The 10,710-nt window shown below is 44.8% G+C and overlaps 1 non-coding gene across 1 annotated transcript; it reads right to left on the bottom strand.

Annotated features, from left to right (window-relative positions):
• Nucleotides 1-8,072: 8,072 nt before the first annotated feature.
• trnai-aau (transfer RNA isoleucine (anticodon AAU)) lies at nucleotides 8,073-8,156 on the bottom strand. The gene has a single exon. It is a non-coding gene; the product is annotated as a tRNA-Ile (tRNA).
• Nucleotides 8,157-10,710: the final 2,554 nt, after the last annotated feature.

The following is a 10,710-nucleotide window of genomic DNA, read 5'->3' as shown; positions in this document are numbered from 1 at the left end:
CAGGGCTGTTCCGGGATTTGGACCCAGGTCCTCTCACATTTCAAATGTGGTTAACCCAAAGCGAGATTCATAACCCTAGACCAAAGAGCCGCCGACAGAATAGAGGGGATCTCTCAGATTCTGACGGTATTGAGAAAAGATATTAGGCCCATCGTGCTTGTGCTCTCGCTCAGAGACCCTATCTAACTCGTCTCTCTCGCCACAATTCTACAAGTATGATCCGTTTGACGAATATATTATTAATTTGAGACATGACATGACTTGAGCAAAGTGCAGCATTGTCAGTGAAAGGGGAATTTGGCAATGAGGTGAAATGTGATTGACAAAACGACCTCGGTGGGCAAAGCTGTAACACAATAACGACGAGGATGGGTTTCGAACCCATGTGTGCAAAGCACAATGGGTTAGCAATCGATCGACTTAACGTCTTGGCCACCTTGTCACTTTTTCAGAGCACTGTCAATCATTCAATCTCCTATGTTTTGTATCCAAAGAGAAATAATGTGCAAGAAAGTCCACTTTGCAGCTGCTCTGCCTCTGCAACCAGATCGACAATGATGAAAAGGTGCCATTAGATTCTTAAAGCAAATAGCCTTCCTTTACTTCATGTGAGTGACTGGAAGAGATGGTTGGTTTTTCGGCAGAATCACAACAAAGAATATAATATTTCAAGCAGCGAACAAATTGACCGCAGTCGGACTTGAACCTGTTATCATTCTGTTAACGTCGAGGTTGTAATCGAAGTCAGACGCCTCATCCATTAGGGCGCATGGGCTTCACCATCAGCGCAACATTTGGTATTGTGTATATTGGGAGAGTTGAGCCCTGATTCAAATGTACTGACTTCCACGAGACACATGCTGAAGTCAAGGTCAATCAGGACCTGCACCTTTAATTCACAGCTCTCCACTGCTACACTTGCCTGAGACCTGCCTTGATACACCTCAGTGGGAAAGGTATGGAGTGTCTCCTGCAAGTGCACCGCTTGTGGTAAGGTATGCTTATTGTTTCAGGTCATATCCAGTTACAGTCATGTATAGCATGGTAAGATACAGTTATATACAGTAATGTGAGATACATGACATCAACCTTCCCCAAGTTCTTATTGCCTTTATAGATTCAGTCTCGGAGGTGGTCTGCGCTCTCGCGTGGAGCGTCTTAGTTGTGGTTCCGTTGTTTGCTTGGTGCCTGTGTTTCGTTCGGTGTGATTGCTGGTATCTCGCCTGGGCTGTCGGTTTCGTTCGGTGTGATTGCTGGTATCTCGCCTGGGCTGTCTGTTTCGTTCGGTGTGATTGCTGGTATCTCGCCTGGGCTGTCTGTTTCATTTGGTGTGATTGCTGGTATCTCACCTGGGCTGTCTGTTTCGTTCGGTGTGATTGCTGGTGTCTCGCCTGCGCTGACTGTTGAGACTGCCCTTTCCTCAGATTGTTCCACCTATCTGTCCACCAGATGTGGTGTGAATTTCACATTGTCGTCTGCCTTTGGTTCTTCAGTGTAATCAGTGAATCTACTTTTTACTTGGTCGACATGCCTCCGGCAGGTTAGGCCATTGTCCATTTGTATAACGAGTAAACTGTTTACCTCTTTGTCTTTTACTGTCCCTGCAAACCTTTTGGGACCCCAGCAATAGTTTAGCACAAGCACTTTGTCCCCGATCTCATTCCAACTCCCCTTTGAATTTCGGCCATGGTACTCAGTTAGCTTTCGACGCTTAGCGTCATCAATTTCATGCATGTCTGGGAGGATTAACGAGAGCCTGGTCTTTAAGGTTCGTTTCATCAATAGTTGCGCGGGGGAAACCCCAGTCAACGAATGTGGACGAGATCTGTATGCCAGCAGCAGTCACGACAGGCGCCTCTGCAGCAAGGGACCTTGGATTCTGAACATGCCTTGTTTAATGACCTGCACTGCTCGCTCCACCTGGCCATTGGAGGCCGGGTTGAAAGGTGCTGTTTTAAAGTGATTGATGTCGTGGTCAACTATAAAATCGTGAAATTCTGCGCTGGTGAAACACGGACCATTATCACTGAACAATATGTCAGGAATGCCGTACATTGCAAACATGGTTCTAAGGTTCTCCAAGTGGTGGAGGTTGTGCTGGAGTTTAAAATGGTGCACTCGATCCATTTGGAAAATGCATCAATGACTACGAGGAACATTTTGCCCATGAATGGGCTTGCATAGTCGACATGCACCCACGACCACGGTTTGGTGGGCCAGCGCCAGGGTCTTAAAGGGCCTCCCTGGGGGCATTACTGAGTTGGGCACAAAAGGTGCACCGATGGACGGAGAGCTCCAAGTCCGCGTCAATGCCAGGCCACCAGACTTGAGATCTGGCTATGGCCTTCATAAGGACAATCCCCAGGTGCTCGCAATGGAGCTCCCGGAAAAATGGCTCCCTGCCTCGTAAGGGCATAACTACTTGGCTGCCCCACAGCAGGCAGTCTGCCTGTAGTGAGAGTTCATGCATGCACCTATGGAAGGGTTTGACCTCCTTGGGGCAGGCATCGCTGCCTCTGCCCAGTCACAAGTTAAAACGCATCTTTTAACTAGAGATACCGTGGGGTCGCTGGTGGTCCAGCCTCTGATTTGGCGAGCCGTCATGGGCGAACCTGTGGATTCAAAGGCATTGATTGCCATGACCATCTCACAGTCCTGTTCGTCGGACACTTCTGTGGTCGCCAGGGGTAGCCTGCTAAGCGCGTTGGCACAGTAGTCTCTGCCTGGTTTGTGACTTATCGTAAGCCACCAGCATGAGTGGCCACCGCTGAATGCGCGCTGAGGCGTTGTCGTTGATTGCCTTGCACTTGGGTAGGAGAGACGTGAGGGATTTGTGGTCAGTTTCTAACGCAAACTTGGCCCCGCAAAGGTATTGCTGCATCTTTTTGACACCATACACGGACACGAGTGCCTCCTTCTCAACCATTCCCGCGCTCTGCCCGCGAAAGTGACCTGGTGGCAAAAGCAACGGGCTGCAATTTACCTGCATCATTGACGTGCTGTAAAACGCAACTGAATCCATACGCTGACGCAGCACACATAAGCATTAACTGTTTACCTAGCTCAAAAAAGGCTAAAACACTCTTGGAACATAGGAGGTTGCGTGCCTTATTGAAGGTGCGTTCTTGGGCGTCCCCCTAAAACCAATCGCACCCATTTCTGAGTAGCACTTGGAGAGGCTCCAGCATCGTGCTCAAGTTCTGCATAAAGTTCCCAAAGTAATTGAGTAGCCCGAGAAACGCACACAGTTCTGAGACATTCCAGAGACTGGGTGCCAGGTGAATCGCTTTGGTTTTGGATTCGGTTGAGCGAATTCCATCGGCGGCAATCCATCTGCCAAAAAATTCAACCTCAGGCGCGAGAAACAGACACGTGGATTTCTTAACTCTTTGGCCTACCCGATCCAATCGACTGAGTATTTCCTCAAGATTGCGGAGATGAGAGTCGGTGTACCTGCCCATGATGAGTATGTCATCTTTAAACACAACAGTCCCCGGGATGAACTTGAGCAGACTCTCCATGTAGCGCTGGAATATAGCCGCCGCCGACCTGATGCCGAATGGGCATCGATTGTACCCAAAAAGGCCTCGATGTGTGTTGATGGTGGTGAGTAGCTTAGACTCTTCAGTCAGTTCTTGCGTCATATATGCAAATGTGCGTCAAGTTTCGAGAAAAGTTTACCTCCGGCGAACGTGGCAAATAGGTCCTCCGCTCTGGGCAGCAGGTATTGGTCCTGTCGGGAGACTCTGTTTATCGCAGACTTATAATCCCCACAGATTCACATGGATCCATCAGGCTTCTTGACGGGGATGATGGTGCTTGCCCAGTCGCTAAATTCCACGGGAGAAATTATGCCTTCCCGCAGAAGCCGGTCCAGTTCGTTTTCTCTCTATTCCCTCATCACATATAGATCCTCAGTTTGGTGTCGATCTTTGTGAGTTTTGGTCTGTTGCTTTTGTGCGGCCACAGTTGTTCAAATTGTTGAACGCTCATGAGTGATTGACTGGCCCCTGTGTCCAGTTCCATGTTGACGGGCATCCCGTTGAGTAGAACCCTCATCATAATTGGAGGCGTCTTGGTGTAAGAACAGTAGACATTGATCGTGTTAACCCGCTGGACCCCGGCGTCCCGTGCACTGTTCCAGCCAGGTACTGGTTAGCATTCCCAACCTACTGATTTGTATACCAGTCGAGCTGCTGTTTTTCTGCACATACGAGCCAGATGCAGTGTGTAGTTGCAGTTTTTGCAAACGGCATGCTGAAATCGACACACCCTGATAGAGTGCCTCCCCCCACATCTCCAACACAGACCGTTTCCATTATTTGCGAAGGATGAGCTGCGTCTGGCTGATCTCCCTTGAGCTTCTCTCGATCTGTTGTTGATTGCTCGCATTGGGGTTGATGAGGTCTGAACTACCGTTCATGTGGCCCTTGATTTTGATGGATTCTGGCGCCACTGTCTGCTGTTAAAGGCCTGCTCTCCGGCCTTTGTCTGGGTGTGGGGGTAGCGGTTTGTTTCTCAATGTGAATCCCTTGTTCCGATGCCTTGTTGGTTGTCATACCCGAAGTAGAGATCAGCCTCGTTTCTTCTTCGCCTGCCAAGAACATCTGTGTGACCAGTGCTGCTGCCTTTCAAGGTAAGTTCTTAGTCTCTATAAGCTTTCGGAATATGCCTGCGTGGCCTATTCCTTCAATAAAAAAGTCTCTCAATAATTCTCTCCTTAGTTCATCGGTGAAATCACATGAACTAGCCAGCCTCCGAAGTTCCGCATTGAAGTTGGGTATGCTTTGTTCCACACAGCGTCGGTAGTTGTAGAACCTGTGTCTGGCCATGTGTAGGCTGTTTGCTGGCTTCTGGTGGTCTCTCACGAGTGCGCTCAACTCCTCAAACGACTTGCTTGCTGGTTTCATGTAGCCAGCAGATCTTTCATTGAAGCGTATGTTTTCGATCCACAGCTGGTCAAGAGATGGGCTCTTGTCTTGTCTGCCTTTTTGTCGCCCAGCCAGTATTTCGTCACAAAGCTTTGCTGGAGCCTTTCTATAAAGTCATCCCAATTCTCTCCAGCATTGTAGTTCTCATCTGATCTATTGGTAGCCATTCTGTCGATTCTGTGATCCCATCCTCGTCGCCACTGTAAAGTCCTGAGTCTAATGTACTGACTTCCACAAGACACATGCTGAACTCAAGGTCACTCAGGACCTGCACCTTTAATTCACAGCTCTCCAGTGCTGCACTTGCCTGAGACCTCCCTTTATGTACCTCAGTGGGACAGGTATGGAGTGTATCCTGCAAGTGCACCCCTGGTGGTAAGGTATGCGTATTGTTACAGGTTATATCCAGTTAAATTAATGTATAGCATGGTAAGATACAGTTATATACAGTAATGTGAGATACATCACAGGAAGCAAACTCGGGTCAAATGCTATGCCAAGGAGTGGGTTTAGGAAAAGATGAGCATATTTCGAGTAAATGAACAAATGCACTGCGATCTGGGTGCGCAGCGAAGCAGCCAGTCCCAATGTAACTTGGAACACAACAGTTTAACAATTCGGTCTTTGCACCAGAAATCACACTCTAGCTTACACAAATCGTACTCCTTCTCAAACTATGCAGGATAATGCGGGATTACGAGAAAATCAGTTTTAAAGGGACAGTTATGAACCGTAACTGACAAGCATCCCATTTAAACAGGCGCAAAATGATCCGCGAATGCAAGCACATCCATTTTACACAGATGCAGAATGACCCTTGAAAGACATCAGTTCACTTTTAAAAGAATAAAGTGAGATTTATATCATCCCTGAAGGCGATTGTGCGGTGCGTGAGTGAGCGTGGGGGTCAGGCCCACGCGGGGCTGGGATAGTGATTGAAACCACATGTGATAGACAGGCAGGAAGGAGGGAGGGACGTAAAAGCACTAAAAGCCAATTAAGAAATATATATATATTTAATATTTTAAGAAAAGAAATACACTTAAATTTTATTTAAAAATAATTGAATTTGATTTGTTTGAAATAAATAAATAATTAATTCATTATCTGGATGTTTTTTGATTGAACGAAGGCTGTGCGACTGGAAAAATTCAATTGGAAATCACGGGGTGCAGTCAGTAAATACCAAAACACTGTAAGCCCATGGCGGAAGAAAAGCCGGACGGAAGATGTGGGCTACAAAGGCGCTCTTTTAAATTCACATGTGTCATTCTACTGCACCTGAGAGCAGCTGCTTGTGCTGTGAAAGAGGTCAAATGTAATAGAGCAGCAGAACAGAAAAAAACATATTTATCGTGAAAGTTAAAAAGTTTGGATTGTATATATTTATACATATATATATATATATATATATATACATGTAAACACAAAGCCAGTCAGTTAGTCATGTCTTGTCTTGTCTTGAATTGACTTGATTTGAATTTCAAAATACGGGTGGAGGATGTCATCATGTCACACAGCCCACTCGCAAGCCCTGGCTAAAATCGGTATATTTCTAACTTGTGTATTTTCCCTTCTTTCAGGGAATAGCAAAAGCCCACAGCAGATTCTTCTACTGTCAGAGAGTCCACGAACGAGTCTTCAATCAAATCAGTATGGCTTCAAGTTGCATGTAATGCATTTGTCTCACATGACATGAAATGCACAGTAAGATCGCACAGCACGCTTGCAAACACTCTGGCTTATACAAACAAACAAACAAACAAATTAAATTCTAGCACCGTTCAAAGGCAGTTTTTGAAATTTGAAATTTGAAATCCGGGGCAGTCAACACTTCCCTTTTTAATAGGCCCAGAATGATCCAACACTGAAAGCACACCATTTTAAACAGACAGAGATTGATCTCGGATAGGCAGCCCATCCTCTTAAAAGGGACATGGAAACACAATGAATAAAAACAGATGAATGTATAAAACTCAGCAGGTCGTGCAGATTCTGTAGATGAAGAACCCGGTTTCACGTTCTGTCAGATAATCATACCGATATTTTAGGAAAAAGTTAAATTTTACAATTTTTTTCAACAAAAATAGCGCCTGGCAAATATACGTAGCGAGAAAGGTCAAAAGGGAACGTCTGTGATACACTGGAACGCAGGAGTGATTAAGTAATTGATGGCACAATGGGAAACGGCAAAGTGTGTGGTATTCGGACAATAACGTAACAAAGGATGGTCCAGTGTTAGTGCGAATAGCAGAACCAATCTCAGGCAATGGGAACGATGCTTATGATCCGATACGTTGAACCTAATGGTGAGTGCAGAAGACTATAACATGACTAAAAGATATGCCTTCAACGCCTTTTAATCAGACCAGGCAGCTGGGCCACCCCTTATTCATTTCCTGTCCGTTTTGAATTCGGCAGCCAAGGGACTAATTCAAATCCGGCTTCTCACATCTTTTCAGCTCTAGAGAAACAGGACACACTCATATTCAGGTCAGAGTTGGAGATTGAAGCTGAATGTATGCTTATCCCAGTTCAGGTGAGGTTATGCGTTGAGACAGGAATATATACTGATCAAGTATTGGCCGGAACCAAACATGGGTTTCGGTTATCAAACGAGACACAGAGCCGAGTACCTCTCAGATACCTTAACTTTACTCAGTTGGGTGAGTTTCACTTTGCTATGGAATTTGGAAGCTGTGGGATCATTTGCGCAAAAACACATGTTTTAACGTGAAATATTTTTATTTTCTCTTACGTCGACCGGCTGGGAGAAGCAGAATTTTGAGTAAAAACTGGCGGGGGTCGTACGGGATTGTTCGCATTTTAAATGTGATCATCGCTAAGCGAGAATCGCACCCATAGACCATCGAGCCACCAACAGTGAAGAACGTAGCTCTCAGATTCTGACGGTAGTGAGAAAAGATATTCGGCGCATCGTGCGTGTGCTGTCCCTCCAGACTTCGCTGATTAGTATTCCTCTCCATACTCCTACAAATGTTATCCCTTTGACGAATATATTATTAATTTGAGGCATGACAGTCGCAAAGTGCAGCATTCTTGTTCGCAAAAGGGAAATATGGCGATGAGTATAAATGTGATTGACAAACGACCAGGGGGATCAAAACTGTAGCACAATAACGACGAAGATGGGATTTGAACCCATGTGTGCAGAGCACAATAGATTATTAGTCCATCGCCTTAACCACTCGGCCACCTCGTGTCTTATTTAGCGACAAGTCACCCATTCAACCTGCTGCTTTTTGTATCCAAAGAGAAATAATGTGCAAGAAAGTCCACTTCACAGCTTGTTCTGCCTGTGCAAACAGATCGAGAATGATGCAAATGTGCCATTAGATTCTTAAAGCAAACAGCTTTCCTTCACTTCAGGTGAGTGACTTTAAGAGATGGTTGGTTTTTCGGCAGCATCACAACAAAGAATATAAATTTTCATGTGGCGAACTAATTGACCACAGCAGGACTCGAACTTATAAGTTTCTGATAACGTCACGCTGGTAATCAAAGTCAGACACCTTATCCGTTAGGCCACGCGACCTCTGCATCAGCGCAACGTTTGTTGTTGTTTATATTGGGAGCAAATTCGGGGAAACTGCGATATGAAGGAGTGGATTTTGGAAAAGATGAGCATATTTCGACTAAAGTAACAAATGCACTGCGATCTGGGTGCGCATCGGCGCAGACATCCCCAATGTAACTTGGAACACAACAGTTTAACAATTCGGTCATTGCATTTGAAATCATACACCTTCTCAAACTGCACAGGATGATCTGGGATTAGGAGAAAATTCGTTTTAAATGGACAGATTATGAGCCGGACCTGACAACCATCCCGTTTAAACAGACACAGAATGATCCGCGACTGCAAACACAACCCTTTTTCACAGATGCAGAATGACCCTTGACTGAAAGCAGTTCCCTTTTAAAAGAATAAATTGACATTTCTATTATCCCTGAATGCAATTGTGCAGTGAGTGTGCGTGGGGGTCAGGAACTCGCAGGTCTGGGACGGTGATTGAAACCACAGGTGATAGACAGTCAGGAAAGGGTGAGGGACGTAAAACCAGGCCAGTCAAAAAGCCAATTTACAAATATATATACATTTAACATTTTCAGAAAAGATAAAATATATATTTTATTGAAAAAAATTGAATTTGATTTATTTGAAATAAATAAATAATTGATTCATTATCTCGATATGTTTTGATTGAACGAAGGCTGCGTGACTGGAAGAATTCCATTGGAAATGATGGGGTGCTGTCAGCAAATATCCAAACACCGTAAGCCCTTGGTGGAAGGCAAGCCACGAGGGAAGATGTGGGCTATAAAGGCGATCTTTTAAACTCGCGAGTGTCCTTCTGCTACATCTGACAGCAGCTGCTTGTGCTGTGAAATAGATCCAATGTCATGAAGCTCAGTGCAGGCAGAACAAAAAAAGCATATTTATTTTGAAAGTTAAAAAGTTGGGATTGTGTATAAATATACACATATATATACATGTATACACAAAGTCAGTCAGTCAGTCATGTCTTGTTATGTCTTGATTTGATTTGATTAGCATTGGAAAATAAGGGTGGAGGATGGCATCTTGTCACACAGCCCACAGGCTAGCCCTGGCTACAATCGCTATATTTCTAACTTGTTTAATTTCCCTTCTTTCAGATGTGGAATAGCAAATTCCAACAGCAGATTATTGTACCATCAGAGAGTCCACGAAGGAGTGTTCAATCTAATCAGTATGGCTTCAAGTTGCACGTAATTCATTTTTCTCACATGACATGCAATGCACAGTAAGATCGAACTGCGCGTTTGCACACACCCTGGCTTACACAAACACACAAACAAACTAAAATACCTGCACCGTCCAAAGGCAGTTTTTGAAATTTGAAATTTGAAATCTGGGACAGACAGCACATCCCTTTTAAACAGGCATAGAATGATCCGGGACTGAGAGCAAACCATTTTACACAGACAGAGAATGATCTTGGACAGACAGCACAGTGGCTTAAAAGGGATAAGGAAACAGAATGCATAAAGGACAGATAATTATGTAAAACTCAGCAGGTCGTGCAGATTCTGTGGATGAAGAACCCGGTTTCACGTTCTGTCGGATAATCATTCCAATATTTTAGGAAAATGTTAAAGATTACAGATTTGTTCAACAAATCGAGCAGCTGGAAAAAATAGGCAAAGAGAAAGGACAAAAGAGAAGTTCTGTGATACATTGGAGCGCATGAGTGATTAAATAATAAATGGCACAATGGGAAATAGCAAAGTGGGTGGTAATCGGGCAATAAAGTAACAAAGGATGGTCCAGAGGAGGTGTTAGTGGGAATAGCAGAACCATTACCAGACAATGGGAGCGGTGCTTATGATCCGATTTGTTGAACGTAATTTTGAGGCCGAACGACTGTCAAATGCCTAATCGAAATATAGGATGTCAACGCCTTTTAATCAGACCAGGCAGCTTGGCCACCCGGGATTGATTTCCTGTCCGGTTTCAATTCGGCAGCCAAGTGTCTAATTCAAAAGCAAGCTTCGCACATCTTTTCAGCTCTAGAGAAACAGGACGCACTCATATTCAGGGAAGAGGTGGATATTGACGCTGAATGTCTGCTTATCCTAATTGAGGTGAGCTGATGCGGCACAAAGGAAGATATACTGATCAAGTATTGTCTGGAACCAAACACGGGTTTAGGTTGTCCAATGAGACTCAGACCCGAGTACATCTGAGATATTTTAACTTTACTCAGTTGGGTAA

The sequence above is a fragment of the Pristiophorus japonicus genome, unplaced genomic scaffold (assembly GCF_044704955.1).
Source record: "Pristiophorus japonicus isolate sPriJap1 unplaced genomic scaffold, sPriJap1.hap1 HAP1_SCAFFOLD_66, whole genome shotgun sequence".
In the NCBI taxonomy this organism is placed as follows: domain Eukaryota; kingdom Metazoa; phylum Chordata; class Chondrichthyes; family Pristiophoridae; genus Pristiophorus; species Pristiophorus japonicus.
The sequence above is the reverse complement of the archived record's forward strand: the minus strand, read 5'-3'. Positions and strand labels throughout refer to the sequence as shown.